Source organism: Lolium perenne, chromosome 4, assembly GCF_019359855.2.
Source record: "Lolium perenne isolate Kyuss_39 chromosome 4, Kyuss_2.0, whole genome shotgun sequence".
NCBI lineage: Eukaryota > Viridiplantae > Streptophyta > Magnoliopsida > Poales > Poaceae > Lolium > Lolium perenne.
Window position 1 is genome coordinate 166,207,821 of NC_067247.2, and position 17,578 is coordinate 166,225,398.

Here is a 17,578-nt window from a genome sequence, read left to right on the forward strand (position 1 = left end):
CCGTGAGGTGATCCCATGCTTCCTTGGCAGGTTCACATGAGTGGATGTGAGCACGGTCCTTAGGAGTCACCGATAAGTAAATCATGTGAAGGGCGATGCCATTGAGTTGATCATCCACCACTTACCTTTGTGTGAGATTGTCTGGATTGTGAGGCTTGTATCCCTCCTTGATGATTCTCTACAACTTGGTGGAAGAGCTGCAGATATGAGAGTTCACTAATAATTTCCAATTGGAGAATTTAGATGATCTACCATGGGTGGTGGGCCTTGCAACACTATGTGAGACATATGAATGGGACTATTCGGAGTATAATAATTTGATGGAGGCATCACATGGTTATCCTTCGAACCCCCTTACCTTTGGGTTCACCTTTCTCCAGGGAAGTAGTTGTTCGGTGCCTTCCGAGTCCTCCTCAATAGGCATGTACATTCCTGGAACAAACTTAATGAAGGGTTTCACAACCGGAGCTAGGCTTTCTTAGCATAGATTGCATTGGGGCCATAATGGATGGCTCCAATTTCTGGAGGTCATCCAAGGTGGCTGGAATTCTCTAAACTACAGGAGGATTTTCATTGCTCGTGGATATAACTTCCCTACTCTTATCCTTTCCGTCGTCCATACTCTTAGGCGGTAAAGGATGATAAGAGCCTAGGCTATGGTACCAATTGAAAGGTATGTACTGAAAACTAGAGGGGGGGGGGGGTGCGAATAGGAGTTAACAAATTGTTAGTATTTTCAAGTTTTAGGCTCTATGCAACAAATTAAAGGCGATCATGCAAAGTGGACAACCTAGATGATACACGCACACAAGAAAATAGAGGAAACATATAACACAAAGAGCAAGGTAAAGGAACGAGGTAACCGTCAAGGAGACACGCGCGCGAGGATTTGTTTCCCGTAGTTCCTTCCTTGCTAAGGGAAGCACATCTACGTTGGAGAGGTGTGATGACCCACAAGTATAGGGGATCGCAGCAGTCTTCGCGGGTAGTATAACCCAATTTATTGATTCGACACAAGGGGAGACAAAGAATACTTGAAAGCCTTAACAGCGGAGTTGTCAATTCAGCTGCACCTGGAAACAGACTTGCTCGCAAGAGTTTATCAGTAATGTGATTTTATAGCGAGTGATAGTGAAATAACAGCAGCAAAGTAACAGAGACAGCAGTAGTGATTATAGTAAACAGCAGGATTAAAATACTGTAGGCACGGGGACGGATAACGGGCGTTGCATGGATGAGAGAAACTCATGTAACAATCGTAGCAGGACATTTGCAGATAATAATAAAACGGTGTCCAAGTACAAAGCAATCAATAGGCATGTGTTCCAATTATAGTCGTACGTGCTCGCAATGAGAAACTTGCACAACATCTTTTGTCCTACCAGCCGGTGGCAGCCGGGCCTCAAGGGAATCTACTGGATATTAAGGTACTCCTTTTAATAGAGTACCGGAGCAAAGCATTAACACTCCGTGAACACATGTGATCCTCACATCACTACCATCCCCTCCGGTTGTCCCGATTTCTGTCACTTCGGGGCCATTGGTTCCGGACAGCGACATGTGTATACAACTTGCAGGTAAGACCATAAACAATGAATATCATGATGAAATAATAACATGTTCAGATCTGAGATCATGGCACTCGGGCCCTAGTGACAAGCATTAAGCATAACAAGTTGCAACAATATCATCAAAGTACCAATTACGGACACTAGGCACTATGCCCTAACAATCTTATGCTATTACATGACCAATCTCATCCAATCCCTACCATCCCCTTCGGCCTACAGCGGGGGAATTACTCACACATGGATGGGGGAAACATGGCTGGTTGATGGAGAGGCGTCGGTGGTGATGATGGCGATGATCTCCTCCAATTCCCCGTCCGGCGGAGTGCCGTAACGAAGACCGGCTCCCGAGACGGAGTTTCGCGATGTGGCGGTGTTCTGGAGGCTTTCTGGCGACTTCGACTTCTCTCTGTGCGTTTTTAGGTCGAAGGCAATAAATAGTCCGAAGGAGGGCGTCGGAGGCCGACCGAGGCCGCCACACCATAGGGCCGCGCGGGCCCCTCCTGGGCCGCGCCGGCCTATGGTGTGGGGCCCTCGGGCCTCCACCTGGCTTGCCCTTCTGGCTCCGCCAATATTCTGTGAAAATAGGGCCTTCTGCATAAATTCCGAGGATTTTCCTGAAAGTTGGATTTCTGCACAAAAACAAGACACCAGAACAGTTCTGCTGAAAACAGCGTTAGTCCGTGTTAGTTGCATCCAAAATACACAAATTAGAGGCAAAACAATAGCAAAAGTGTTCGGGAAAGTAGATACGTTTTGGACGTATCAACTCCCCCAAGCTTAGCTTATTGCTTGTCCTCAAGCAATTCAGTTAACAACTGAGCGATAAAAGAACTTTCACGAACACATTTGCTCATACGATGTATATATTCTCATGCTATGGCTAACACTTAGGCAGTTCATAATGAGATGCATACAAATAAGATCATCTAACAGCTATGTCAATCATGGAGAGGTACCAACAATTAATAATAAGCATCATGAATCATGTATATAAGCAGGATTGCAATGTTCATAAGAGAGTATGATAAAGTGGTATCTCGCTTGCCCATATTTGATTAGCAAAACATAAATGCTCAGGCACCTCTGAAGTTCATAGAAAGACTAGAAATAGTGATTGTCAAAGATAAAAGCATAAAAGTTATACCACAATCAATCATATTTTGAGACAAGCATATTATACTAAGAATGACAGTTGTGCTCTCAAGATAGTGCTCAAAGAAAGAATGGAGACACAACACAAAAGTAAAAGATTGGCCCTTCGCAGAGGGAAGCAGGGATTAACATGCGCTAGAGCTTTTCATTTCTAAAACATGAGTAAAATTATTTTGAGAGGTGTTTGTTGTTGTCAACGAATGGTAATGGGTACACCAACTACCTCGCCAACCGGACTTCCAAGAGCGGCTCCCATGAATTATTTTTATGTTTATGCGGCACTCCTTCCAACCTTTCTTTCACAAACCATGGCTAACCGAATCCTCGGGTGCCTGCCAACAATCTCATACCATGAAGGAGTGCCTTTTTATTTTAGTTTTATTATGATGACACTCCCCCCAACCTTTGCTTACACAAGCCATGGCTAACCGAATCCTTCGGGTGCCGTCCAACAATCACATACCATGGAGGAGTGTCTATTTAAGTTAATTAATTTGGGACTGGGAATCCCATTGCCAGCTCTTTTTGCAAAATTATCGGATAAGCGGATGTGCCACTAGTCCATAATGAAAGTCCGTCAAGAGTAAATGACAAGATCGAAAGTTAAACACCACATACTTCCTCATGAGCTATGAAACATAAACACAAATTGAGAAGCATTTTGAAGGTTTTAAAGGTAGCGCATGAAAATTTACTTGGAATGGTTTGAAATGCCATGCATAGGTATTTATGGTGGACACTTTGGAACAACTTGGTTTTCAGGTGTTTGGAAGCACGAGCAGCGTTCCCGCTCAGTACAAGTGAAGGCTAGCAATAGACTGGGGAGCGACAAATCAAGAGAGCAGTAACTGTCATAATCATGCTTGCGGCAAAATAAATTAACGGAGGTGATACAAGAACTCTGAAGCAATGTAAATCATCGAGGCTTAATTGACTTTTGTTCAGTCATATGCATGCGTGAGCATGTGCCAAGTCGATATAAATGAATTATTCAGAGGAGGATACCACAATGCCATACCTACTGATGAATAAAACAATGCAAGCAAACATCCATGGCATGCTACTCATATTAATAAATTGGAGCTAAACATGAGAGATCATGAACTACTAGACTTTCTCAAATGACATATACCTCACATGAACCAACTAAGCATGCTCACATGGATGAGTATATGTACAAAAATGAAAACAAATAGAGTTCATACCAGCCTCTCACCACAATCCAATTGTCGTAGATCGTCATTATTGCCTTTCACTTGTGTAGCTTGGATAATATGAAATGAAAACCACGCTCCAGCCACCGAAGACCATTGAACTCAAAATAAACTTTACAAACCAAAGAAGAACAGCAAATATTTTTGGTGTTTTCGAATTAGAAACAAGAACAAAAGGAAACAAGTAAACAAAGCAAAATCTTTTTGGGTTTTCTTGTAGCAAACCAACGATAGCAAATAAAGCGAAACAAATGCAAGAAACCAAAACAAACAAATGATGAAGAGAAACAACAGAAATATTTTTGGTCTTTTTGTGTTTTGGGAAAGAAACAAAACAAAAACAAGAAATAGCAAACTAGAAGACTCACATAAACACAAAGCAACAGAAATTCGTCAAACTTGACAGCAGTACAGTACTCGATTTTTAAGAAATTCTTCCTCTGCTCAAATCAAAAAGTGTTCAACTAATGAAAGTTAGATAACAACCTGGGGAACATGCACAAAAATTGGCTTCGCAAAATATCATTCTGGCTATTTTTGAGAATTTTTTTCGTTAACAGTCCAGAATCTGTTTTCAGGCAGCACTTCCCCAAATATCATCTCCCTCTCATTAGAAAACCACTCAAAACAACTAAACAAGTATGTACAAGTATCCAGCAACCATAATATGCAAAGAATGAGTGATGCCGGTATACCTCCCCCCCAAGCTTGGCCTTTTGGCCTAAGTGGAGTTCAATCCCATCGAGGCCATGAAGTAGCATCTCCGTAGTACGACGAAGATGGATCATATTCCGGGTATGTGCTAGAAGAAGCCCCCGGATACGTGACGGTGTAGTCGTAGGAGGGCTCGGCGTCCTCGGAGTCATGCTGCTGGTGGAAGTCTTGTATCTTCATATTTTCCTCTACCTCCTCCTTAGTGCGCGACCATGGTTCCCTGTCAATATTGAACAAACCCGGCTGGGGAAGAGGGATTTCTTTCTCATCCCCATCAGCAAACAACATTCTATAGACCATATTATCTAAAGTGGAATCAGCTGTAACAAAATGATGGCTTTTCATAGCAGCAATATCAAGCCTCCTAGGGGTTAATGGCACATCATTAGAATAAAGAGGAAGTCTTAAATGTGTTAAAATGCGCAATGCAATAGTTCCTCCAAAAATAGGTCCCCTGTTAGACAGGCGGCGAGCAATAAGAGAACCAAGATGATAAGGTGTCTGTCCAGTAAGTGCAGCGTTCAAGAAAGCAAGATGGTAGCTAGAAATATTGCTAGTGTTCTCCCTACCAAGAATGCTAGTAGCAATGTAATAGGCAAAATACTTAATGGCGGGGAGTTGGATGTTTCTTATCTTGCCACGCTGAATGGTGCGACAATCATCATCGGTGATCCCTCGATAGAGCTCCAACAGATCCCGGGGGTTGTCATCAATCCTCCTTGCTGTACCTACAGGGGCAATATCCAATGCAACACAAAATTCTTCCAATTCCATAGTAATAGGATTACCATAGATCTTGAATGCAACTGTCGGCCCATATTGCTTGTTGTGGAACTTGAAGCTCTCGACGAAGATTTTGGTGAGCATGTAGTATTGCTCCCTTTCATCTCCTACGTAGGCGGCTAAGCCCGCCCTGTTGACAAGGGTGAAGAAATCATCCAATATCCCTGCATTTCTCAGAAAATCAAAACATGGGAAGGACGAAGCATTAGGAGCCCCATTGTCTTCCTCGGGTGCGAAGCTTGGCGCGATGATATCCTCATTGTAGGATCGCCTAAGTCGGGTGGCGGTCCTAGATGGCCTTCCGGTGCTGGTTGTCCCTCTCTTGAACAATTCTCCAAAGTTGAAGTTCTTCATCCTCCTTTTCTGAAACTTTTCAACATTCAATATAAAATTTGATTTGGTGACATATAATCAAGGGGAACTACTATAGGAACTTGCTAGAGTACTAATCATGCATCAAAACTAGTTTATACAACTTAGAACAAGCATGCAAGCTCACTAAACATGTTACCTACAGCAGCAAAATATTCAAGATATACTCAACCAAACAAAATTCTACTTGGATGATCGGAGGAGTCACATACCGGAGAGCAAATGTGCCAAATTTCAGACAGAAATCTGGGCTGAGCAAAGAGATCGAAAAATCCTGAGCTCTTGAGCAAAAACGCGAGTGAGAGGAAGCTGGTGTTGATTTTTTCGGGAGAGAGAAGAGTCTAGGAGGAAGAGATGCTGAAGTGGGGCAAAGGGGGGCCCACACGCCCGGGTGGCGCGCCCCCCTTCCAGGCCGCGCCGGCCTGTGGGGTGCCACCCTGGGGTGCCCCACAGGTCATCTCCAGGTGCTCCCAGGTGCACTTTCGAAAAATAGGACCAACGGTATAATTTTTGTGAATTTTTGAAAACTTTTAAAAATGCACATTTATGGGTATTAAATTTATTATTACTGGCCTGGAAATTTTTTGAAATCTCTAATTAACTAAGGAACTTTGCAAAACAAAAGTGCTACAGCAAATAAAACAAGTGGAGGAAGAAAGAAATGTTGTTTACCTCCTCTATGCATATAAAAGGTATTTGTTAACAAGGTTGATCAAGTCTTGCCACCAAATAAATTTTACATAGCATATGAAGAAATAAACCTCAAATCAATCATGTTACCTTGAATTATATTGATATGGATCCGATCATAAGACTTTGATATCCTTCTTTAGGCTCATATATAGGACAATCAATAGTTCCAATTTTGATAGTTCTCACATTAGAAATAGTATTGACTCCACATACTTTATCAATCCTCTTGGGAAAATAGACGGTATGCTCCTTATCATCAACAATGAAAGTAACCTTTCCTTTATTGCAATCAATAACAGCCCCTGCGGTGTTAAGAAAAGGTCTCCCAAGAATAATAGACATATTATCATTCCTTCAGGCATTTCCAACACAACAAAATCAGCTAATATCAAGCAGTTATTAGTAACTTGAACAGGAACATCCTCACATATACCAACAGGAATAGCAGTAGATTTATCAGCCATTTGCAAAGATATATCAGTAGGTATCAACTTATCTAAGTAAAGCCTCTTATAAAGAGAAAAAGGCATAACACTAACACCGGCTCCCAAGTCACATAGAGCAGTTTTAACATAATTATTCTTAATAGAACAAGGAATAGTAGGTATACCTGGGTCGCCCAACTTCTTTGGCACTTTGCCATTGAAAGAGTAATTAGCAAGCATAGTGGAAATTTCCTCATTGGGGATTTTCCTTTTGTTAGTAACAATATCTTTCATATACTTTGAATAAGGAGGCAGTTTAATAGCATCAGTCAAAGGGATTTGCAAGAATAAAGGTTTCATCCAATCACAAAATTTATTATAGTGTTCTTCTTCCTTTGATTTTAGTTTCTTAGCAGGAAAAGGTATTTGCTTTTGTACCCAAGGTTCTCTTTCATTACCATGTTTCTTAGCAATAAAATCTTCATTAGTATACTTTTTATTTTTATCATACTTTTCAGGTTCATTTTCAACTTCTTCTTTATCTGAAGCATCATTCTTATTATTATCATTATCATTATCATTATCATGTTCATTACCACTTTCAGTTTCAGCATCGGAAATAGAAATACTATTAGGATCATTAACAGGTTCAGATGATTCTACAACATTTTTATGTTTCTTCTTCTTTTTCTTCTTAGAAGGAGCACTAGGTTCAATTCGTTGAGAATCTTGTTCAATTCTTTTGGGATGCCCTTCAGGATATAGAGGATCCCGGGTAGAGACACCACCTCTAGTTGTTACTTCATAAGCATGTTTCTCTTTAGAATTATTATTTAGCAAGTAATTTTGCACTTTAGTGAGTTGATCAATTTGAGTTTGAATCATTTGAAAATGTTTAACAAGCATCTTAACATCATTGGAGGTTCTCTCCACAATATCATGCAAATTGCTAATAGCTTGAGAATTTTCCATTAGATGATTCTCTACTCTCATATTAAAATTTTCTTGCTTAACAATATAATTATCAAACTCATCTAAGCATTGCGCAGGAGGTTTTGAATACGAAATATCTTCCCTAGTAAAGCGTTGAAGGGAGTTTACCTCAATCATGGGTGAAGGGGGAATTATCGCACATATATCTTCTATGGGAGGTAGATTCTTCACATCTTTAGATTTAATACCTTTCTCCTTGAGAGACTTCTTAGCTTCCCTCATATCTTCATCATTCAATTCAATTAAACCCCTCTTCTTCAATATTGGCGTTGGAGTTGGTTCAGGTGTATTCCAATCATCATGATTCCGGCTTATTCTAGCCAATAATTCTTCAGCTTCATCTGGAGTTCTTTTCCTGAAAACACAACCAGCACAGCTATCCAAATATGCACTAGATTCAATGGTTAGTCCACTATAAAATATATCAAGTAGATCATGCTTTTCTAAATCATGTCCAGGTCGAGCTCTAATAAGAGAACAAAATCTTGCCCATGCCGCAGGCAATTTCTCTTCATCTTCCTGGTCAAACCTATAAATTCTCTGTAAAGCAATATGTTGAGCACTAGCAGGAAAATATTTTCGAAAGAAAACATCACGCAAATCAGTTGGACTTTTAATAGAACCAGGAGGCAAATTGTTATACCAAGTTTTAGCATCATCCTTTAATGAGAAAGGAAAATTTTTAATGACAAAGTAAGTACGCATCTTGTCATCATCAGAAAACAAACTACTCATAGAAGAAAGTTCAATCATGTGCTCTACAGCACTTTCTTTTTCAGTACCACAAAAGGGTGCTTTCTCTACAATAGCTATATGAGATAGATCAAGAGAAAAATCATAATCTTTATCCTTAATGCATATAGGAGATGTGGCAAATTTAGGATCAGGAGATAACTTATGTCTAACAGTATATTATGCGAGAAACTTTTTAATTTTACTTGCATCAGCAGTAGCATTGCATCTATTAATAAAATCACCATTAAGCTCCACATAATCCTCATCAGGATCATCACTAGAATAATCAAGTTCAGGTGAATTAACAGGTGTAGTGACATTTTCATTAGGAGTTTCAGCATTTTCAATTTGTCTAGACCTAGCAATTGTAGCATCTAGAAAGGATCCCAATGAACCACTATCATCAAGCACAACAAAAACATTATCAATATTATGAGAGTTTTCAGATTCAGCAGAAGTACCACCAAGCGAAGCTTGCGGCGGTGAAACAAGTTGACCTATCACAGATGGTGAATCAAGAGTAGCAGAGGTACTCAGAGTTGTACCTTTTCTTGTAGTGGATGGTAATATGGCGACTTTAGAATCGCGAGGTTTACCCATGATGGAGAATTTGCAGCGAACAATACCAATCCAAGTGAACTTCCAAATAAAGCTATGTTCCCCGGCAACGGCGCCAGAAAACAGTCTTGATGACCCACAAGTATAGGGGATCGCAGCAGTCTTCGCGGGTAGTATAACCCAATTTATTGATTCGACACAAGGGGAGACAAAGAATACTTGAAAGCCTTAACAGCGGAGTTGTCAATTCAGCTGCACCTGGAAATAGACTTGCTCGCAAGAGTTTATCAGTAGTAACAGTTTTATAGCAGTAGCAGTAGTGAAATAACAGCAGCAAAGTAACAGAGACAGCAGTAGTGATTATAGTAAACAGCAGGATTAAAATACTGTAGGCACGGGGACGGATAACGGGCGTTGCATGGATGAGAGAAACTCATGTAACAATCATAGCAGGGCATTTGCAGATAATAATAAAACGGTGTCCAAGTACAAAGCAATCAATAGGCATGTGTTCCAATTATAGTCGTACGTGCTCGCAATGAGAAACTTGCACAACATCTTTTGTCCTACCAGCCGGTGGCAGCCGGGCCTCAAGGGAATCTACTGGATATTAAGGTACTCCTTTTAATAGAGTACCGGAGCAAAGCATTAACACTCCGTGAACACATGTGATCCTCACATCACTACCATCCCCTCCGGTTGTCCCGATTTCTGTCACTTCGGGGCCATTGGTTCCGGATAGCGACATGTGTATACAACTTGCAGGTAAGACCATAAACAATGAATATCATGATGAAATAATAACATGTTCAGATCTGAGATCATGGCACTCGGGCCCTAGTGACAAGCATTAAGCATAACAAGTTGCAACAATATCATCAAAGTACCAATTACGGACACTAGGCACTATGCCCTAACAATCTTATGCTATTACATGACCAATCTCATCCAATCCTTACCATCCCCTTCGGCCTACAGCGGGGGAATTACTGACACATGGATGGGGGAAACATGGCTGGTTGATGGAGAGGCGTCGGTGGTGATGATGGCGATGATCTCCTCCAATTCCCCGTCCCGGCGGAGTGCCAGAACGGAGACTTCTGGCTCCCGAGACGGAGTTTCGCGATGTGGCGGCGTTCTGGAGGCTTTCTGGCGACTTCGACTTCTCTCTGTGCGTTTTTAGGTCGAAGGCAATAAATAGTCCGAAGGAGGGCGTCGGAGGCCGACCGAGGCCGCCACACCATAGGGCCGGGCGGGCCCCTCCTGGGCCGCGCCGGCCTATGGTGTGGGGCCCTCGGGCCTCCACCTGGCTTGCCCTTCTGGCTCCGCCAATATTCTGTGAAAATAGGGCCTTCTGCATAAATTCCGAGGATTTTCCTGAAAGTTGGATTTCTGCACAAAAACGAGACACCAGAACAGTTCTGCTGAAAACAGCGTTAGTCCGTGTTAGTTGCATCCAAAATACACAAATTAGAGGCAAAACAATAGCAAAAGTGTTCAGGAAAGTAGATACGTTTTGGACGTATCAAGGTGTTGTGCCACAAAGGCCACCAACGCCACAAAGGCCTGACCTTCTTCTCCGGTGAACCCACCACAAAGGTGAATCCACTTCTCCACTAAGCGATAATGGTTGAGGTACCAAACCTTCTCAAGGTTGGGGCACAACTCCACAACTCAATTGGAGGCTCCCAACAACACCTTGAAGTGTGTACAACACCAAGAAAGCTCTCAAGATGCTCTCTTCACAAGGGTCTCCACTATGAAGACCTAGGGTTATAGGTTCCACAATGGATTCAAGAGGAAATTCAAAGTCCTTTGGTTAAAAGGTAGATCATGCCCTCCTCCTTCGATTCCCCACAGATGGGAGGTGATTTGGTAGGATTGAGAGGGAGATTCACCACCATGAAGCTGATGAGTAATTGAGGAGAGAGAAAATCCACGACACACCCCTTGGGAAAGAAGGGGTGGTTATTTATAGCTCTCCTCAGAATTCTGCCCGTTGCACAGTTGTAAGATTCTGGGGTAAGTTGGGTTGAATATTTCGGGGAGGCCGGAATCTTCGGTGAAAATAAGCACCGGAAGGGCCGAAGATTCCACCCCTGTTCCAACAGGTACAGACTACTCTAGTCAAGAGGGTCTGATCAATGTAAATATGCCTAGGCTGGCCAGACCACCCTAACCATTAATCCACATTGACATCAGAGAGTGGGGAGACTTAGCCGGATTTTCCTGGAATTCGGTTGGATCACTACGATGTGGCTAGGGTGGAATATACGACCCAACAAGAAATTCTGCCCCCTTAGAGGCAGGATATTCCGCCATGCATACCATATGACATGCAAAATTCCGAGGCCCTGTGTTGTGGGTATACTTCATGGGTGTACCATCGACAATGCCTAGATCCGGCAAGCCCGAGTGGCCCACAGACAGTGATGTGGCATGTGGCCCATCGGGCGACCCAGTTGCTGTTGATCATGAAGGATGAAGTCCAGCCCAGGATTGGGAAGCCGGATCCTAACCGACCTTCGGAGGAGGCCGGATCCGTGAAGGCCCATGAGGAACTCGGATCCAGTACGACATAGATGGAAGGCGGATTCTTGACGTACACGGCAAGACATTGTACCGTAGTTAGGCAAACTGTAATCTGGCTAGGACTCTCCATGTAAATCCTAGATCCGTGCGCCTTTATAAGCCGGATCCCGGGAGCCCTAGAGGCACAACCACAACTCATTGTAACATGCGAAATTGCCCAGATAATTCCAGACAAGCAGCAGTAGGCCTTGCCATCTTGCAGGTGTTCCGAAGCTGGGTAAATCGCGTACCACCATCCCGTGTGCACTCCGCCCTATGGCCCCTACTTCTTCTCCCCCTCGTGAGGATCCCTCCTCCGAGGCACCGTCGAATAGGCAACGACAGTTGGCGCCCACCGTGGGGCCAGCGGCGTCTGGAGGCCGGAACCGGGAGGGTTCCGCCATGGGAAGCTACGACGACTCCATCGCTGTGGGGCGTGTTCTTTACGTCGGAAACTTTCCGATCGTCCCTCAGGACAAGTGCTGGATTCCGGCTAGGACCAACAACGTCAAGCTCTCCATCATCCCAATTGGCGGCATTCACATCTTCATCGGCGAAACCGTCGATTCCGACGGGAACGCACTGGTAAGTAACGCTGACGCGACCGCCGCTGAGCAGGAAGCAGTCGCGAAGATCCGATCTGAGATGCTGGAACTTCCTAGCAAAGATTCTGCCTTAGATCTGGAAAAATCAAAACCCACCCTATCCGCCCCTGAGTAGGAAATAAAGGTGGAAGACCAATGCAGATCCGCCTAGTTCTCCCAGGTGTTAGAGAAGCAAAGGTGTCACTTCGTGGACTTCTTAGCCCATACCGCAGGAGCCGTCCCTCAAGAAGTCGGAGCTTGCCCCATGCAGATTGAGGCAACAGAAAACAGCGCCGCTCCGGATCAGCAGGAAGCTATCGGAGAAAGCGACGCGCCGGTTGAAGAATCGATCCTGGGCAACCTAAGCCCAATTTCCGGTGATACCTCCTCCATGGATACTGAAGAGTTCGATCGGAAGCTGAAGGAATTCGGAGGCGGTGATCAACCTGAAGTCGAATCCGCCCAGCCTAAGCAGGTTCTCGCAACCTTGGCGGCGCTGGATCAGCGGGAATCAGAAGATGAGAATACCCAATCCGATCCACAACCATCCAATGCAGGGTCTCCGCTATCGCGGGAACGACCGCATAAGGAAGTCTTGTCCCCAGAAGAACTGGTTGAGCCTGCAGGCATGGATGCAATCGCACACTCAGATATCCTCAACAAACCTATAACTCCTGAAGATGCAGCAAATGCGGAAGCTCTAGAAGCCAAGAGGCAGGAGATGCTGGCAACAACCAAAAAATTAGCCACCACCGCAGCAGCAATGCTGGACGAGAGGAAAGAGGCTGCGCACTTCGTGGATAATTTTCTCCAGCGAGAACGTCAGGTGGACGAATCACTGGAAAAAGTCAAGCAGCTCCGCAAGCACTGGGAAGACAAGATCACCGAGGCTCAACAAGAGACGGATAGAATCAGGCGAGAAGCTGTGGCTCCCCGCAAGATCACCTTCGCAACTCCCACCGAGCAACAGCTATTCACAACTCCAAAGGATAATATGAAAAAGGCTGCGGAGATCTTGAAAAAGAAGGACGAGGAGATTGATATCAACTACGTCCGTACGCTCGTTGCCTCAGCAATGAAGCAGCAGAGCAAGGCAGATACTACGCGCAGGTTGGAATCCAACCCGGATCTGTGTGTGTCCACCGCGCAGAAGGACGCCCACAACAATCGCCATCGCGATGATGAATCACGCACAGGATCTTCGGAGCGCGGGAGGAGAACCAGAGAACACCCAAATCCAATCCATGTGCCATCAAAGACACCTTCGTCAGACCCAAGGAAGGGAAAGGATGCAAGGTACACTGGTAGGGACAAGTACCGGAACCCATCACCTCTGCCCAACGGATACCCGCGTCCTCTACTCCCTCGTCGCCGTAGTCTAGCCGGAAACACCAGACCCCATGGGCTAGGTGGAATCAACATCCGTGGCAACATCGTCCCCCAAAGGAGCAGGAGCAGAGAGCGAACGCCGGAACCCCGTCGGAGCCGACATGAGGAGCGCGACCCGGAGCCTCGCAGAAACGGAACGACGAAGGCAGCCAGCACCATGGCAAAGGCAGCCATCGAAGCCGGAGTCAGCATCGCGAAGGGCGAGGAGAATCAGAAGGCGGAAGCAAGAGGTCGCATCAGCCCCCTCGCAGATCTCCCTCCCCACCACCTAGCGGTGGAGGCGGAGGTGGAGGCGGAGGCGGTGGCCGGAGATCTCGCTCGCGCTCAAAGTCACCCCGCAACGGCTCGCGTGATGCGCGGGAATGTCTCAATGAATACAGAACTGACTACATCGGCCCGAAGTGCTTTGGCAGGATGATTCGAGAGGAACCAAAGCCAAGGATGAACCTCAAGCTACCCGGAAATCTGAAGCATTATGATGGCACCGAAAGGCCGGATACCTGGATCGAGGATTACTACAATGCAGTAACCTTCGCCAGAGGAACCCCTAACATCGCTTGCCGCATGCTTCAGCTGTACCTTGTAGGTCCAGCCCGGATCTGGCTCAAGGATTTCGAGAAGAACTCCATCTTTTGCTGGATCGACCTGACGACCGCCTTCGAAAAGCACTTCAGGGGCACCTACATGAGACCTGCCACGACAAGCGACCTACAGGCTTGTATCCAGAAGAAGGGCGAAACATCAAGAAACTTTCTCACCCGATGGTTGGCAACCAGGAACGAGTGCAAAAACGTTGACAATACCACAACCATGCACACCTTCATAGGTGGACTGCACAGGGGAGGATTGCTGCAGCACAAGCTCACTTGCTTGGTAAATGCAAACAAACTGACTTTGGATGACATGATCACCATTGCCAGCGATCACACTGCCGCCGATGACGATGCAGGCGCAGATCTCGCAGCTACAGCAATTCCCCTGCATCAGCAAAAGAAGAACCGTGATAACGGTAACAGCAGCGGCAGCAAGCGGAAAAATCCCCCCGATGACCAGAAAAGTGGCGGATCCGAAATGGTCGCCATGGCTTTCCAGCGCGGAGGTCAAGGAGGTGGAAGAGGCCGCGGTCGCGGAGGCGGAGCCGGCAGAGGCCAGCAGCGTGGTGATGAGGTCACCGCTGCCGGAACCCGCGCCCCCAAACATACGAGGAGTACAGAGACATGCCCTGCCTGGCCCATCTGGATCCGGCTACGGGGAAGTCCACTCACACTAACCGCAATTGCAAGTGGGTCAATGATCTCAAAGCTGACCCCGAAGCAGGATACAAGCGAGCCCGGAAGCACCGCCCATGCGTCAAAGGAGGCAAGGGCAAGAACAAGGACAAGGAGGAAGACAGTTCTGAGGCGATGGATGAGGATGATGCTTCGCCGAATCCCAAGGAAGGATCCGCAGCTAAACCCAACCCCTTCGGCAAAAAGAGCATAGGCGCGTACCACACCTTCCTCGGAATCCCAACAGTCCGCGCCATCAAGTCAGCTTTCCGGATCCTGAACGCCACAGTTCCGGCTGTGCCGCAGTATGTCAGGTGGTCGGAAATTCCGTGCACGTTTGATAGGCAGGATCATCCTACCATCGTCCCGAAAGAGTGCTACGCCTTTGTTGTAAGTCCCCGCATCGACGGCTATGACTTCTCCAAGTGCCTCTTGGACGGCGGAGCCAGCTTGAACATCATGTACCTGGAGACTCTGGAGCGGATGAACCTTACTAAGGAACAGCTCAAACACAGCACCACTGAATTTCATGGTGTGGTTCTGGGTAAAAAGGCGAATTCCCTCGGCAGCATCAGACTTCCCGTGGCCTTCGGTGATATCAATAATTTCCGTGAAGAGATGATCACGTTTGAGGTCGTGCCCTTCAAGAGTTCCTACCACGTCATCTTCGGCAGGCCCACCTACCACAAGTTTCACGCAAGAGCGTGCTACATGTACAACAAGCTCAAGATTCCGGGTCCCAATGGTATGATCACCGTATCCGGAGACTACAAGAAGGCTCACGAGTGCGAGTTGGGCGAAGCCGCCTTCGCAGAGTCTATGATATCTGGAGAGGAGCTGCAAGGCTACAGAGCCGCATTGGATCCAAAAGAGATGCACACCACCAAGAAGAAGATCTCCGAAAAAAAACCTCGTTCAAGGCCGCGATAGAGACCAAGAAGATCGACTTCAAGGAAGGAGATACCACTAAACAGGTCTCGATCGGAGCCAACATGGACCCCAAATAGGAAGACACGCTCGTCGAGTTCCTCCGTGCTAACATGGATATCTTCGCATGGCAACCTTCTGACATGTCCGGAGTACCAAGGGAACTCGCCGAGCACTACCTCAACATAAATCCGGGGGCTAAACCGGTGAAGCAAGCTATGCGACGCTTTGGAGATAAGAAGCGCCGCACCATAGGAATGGAATTAGCAAAGTTACTAGAGGCAGGTTTTGTAGTAGAAGTTATCCATACTGATTGGGTCGCAAACCCCGTCCTTGTACCCAAAAGGAATTCTAAAATACTAAGAATGTGCATCGATTACTCTGGCTTGAATAAGCATTGTCCGAAGGATCCGTTACCCTTACCGCGCATTGACCAAGTCATTGATTCGACAGCAGGGACGGAACTTCTGTGTTTTCTTGACGCATATTCCGGGTATCACCAGATCCGGATGAAGAAGTCCGACCAAAAGGCAACCTCGTTCATCACCCCGTTTGGCACTTACTGCTATGTTACCATGCCTTTTGGTTTGAAAAATGCAGGTGCCACCTACCAACGTACGATGCAGCGGTGCTTGAAGGACCAAATTGGCCGGAACGTACACGCCTACGTCGACGACATCGCGGTCATGACCCGGAAAGGATCCGACTTGATCAGCGATCTCACAGAAACCTTCGAGAACCTCCGACGGTACAAGATGATGTTGAATCCGCTGAAGTGCGTCTTTGGCATTCCAGCCGGAAAACTCCTTGGCTTCATAGTCTCTCACAGGGGCATTGAAGTAAACCTGGAGAAAATCAAGGCAATTATGTGCATCAAAAGGCTAACTTGTCTCAAAGATGTGCAACGACTAACTGGTTGTGTTGAAGCAATCAGTAGGTTTGTTAGCCGTCTTGGCGAGAAGGCGCTACCTCTGTACAAGCTGCTGAAGAAAACATACAAATTTGTCTGGGATGACGCAGCAGATGCAGCACTCCAAGGGTTGAAGGAAATACTCACCTCCCCACCCATCCTAGCAGCTCCAGAAGAGTCAGAGCCCATGCTCATTTACCTGGCTACTACCAACAGATTCATCAGTCTCGTCATCATGGTGGAGCGAAAGGAAGAAGGTCACGAGAACGGAGTCCAAAGGCCAGTCTATTACATTAGTGAGGTGCTGACGGAATCCAAACAAAGATATCCTCATTTTCAAAAGCTAGCCTATGGCGTATTCCTAGGCAGCAGGAAGCTGAGGCACTACTTCCAGGAGCATCCAGTAACAGTCGTGAGCAAGGCTCGACTGTCAACGATTCTCAACAACGCTAACGCAATAGGACGCACAACAAAATAGGGCATTGAATTATCTTCCTTCGACATCAATTACAAAGCCAGGACTGCAATCAAGTCCCAGATCTTGGCAGATTTCATCGCAGATTGGACAGAAGCTCCGGATGCAAATTTGGAGCCGAAACCAGAAACATTGGTTATGCACTTCGATGGCTCCAAGCAACATCAAGGCTCAGGAGCCGGAGTCACCCTGAAGTCCCCTACCGAAGAAGAACTGCAGTACGTTCTGCAGATTCACTTCGAAG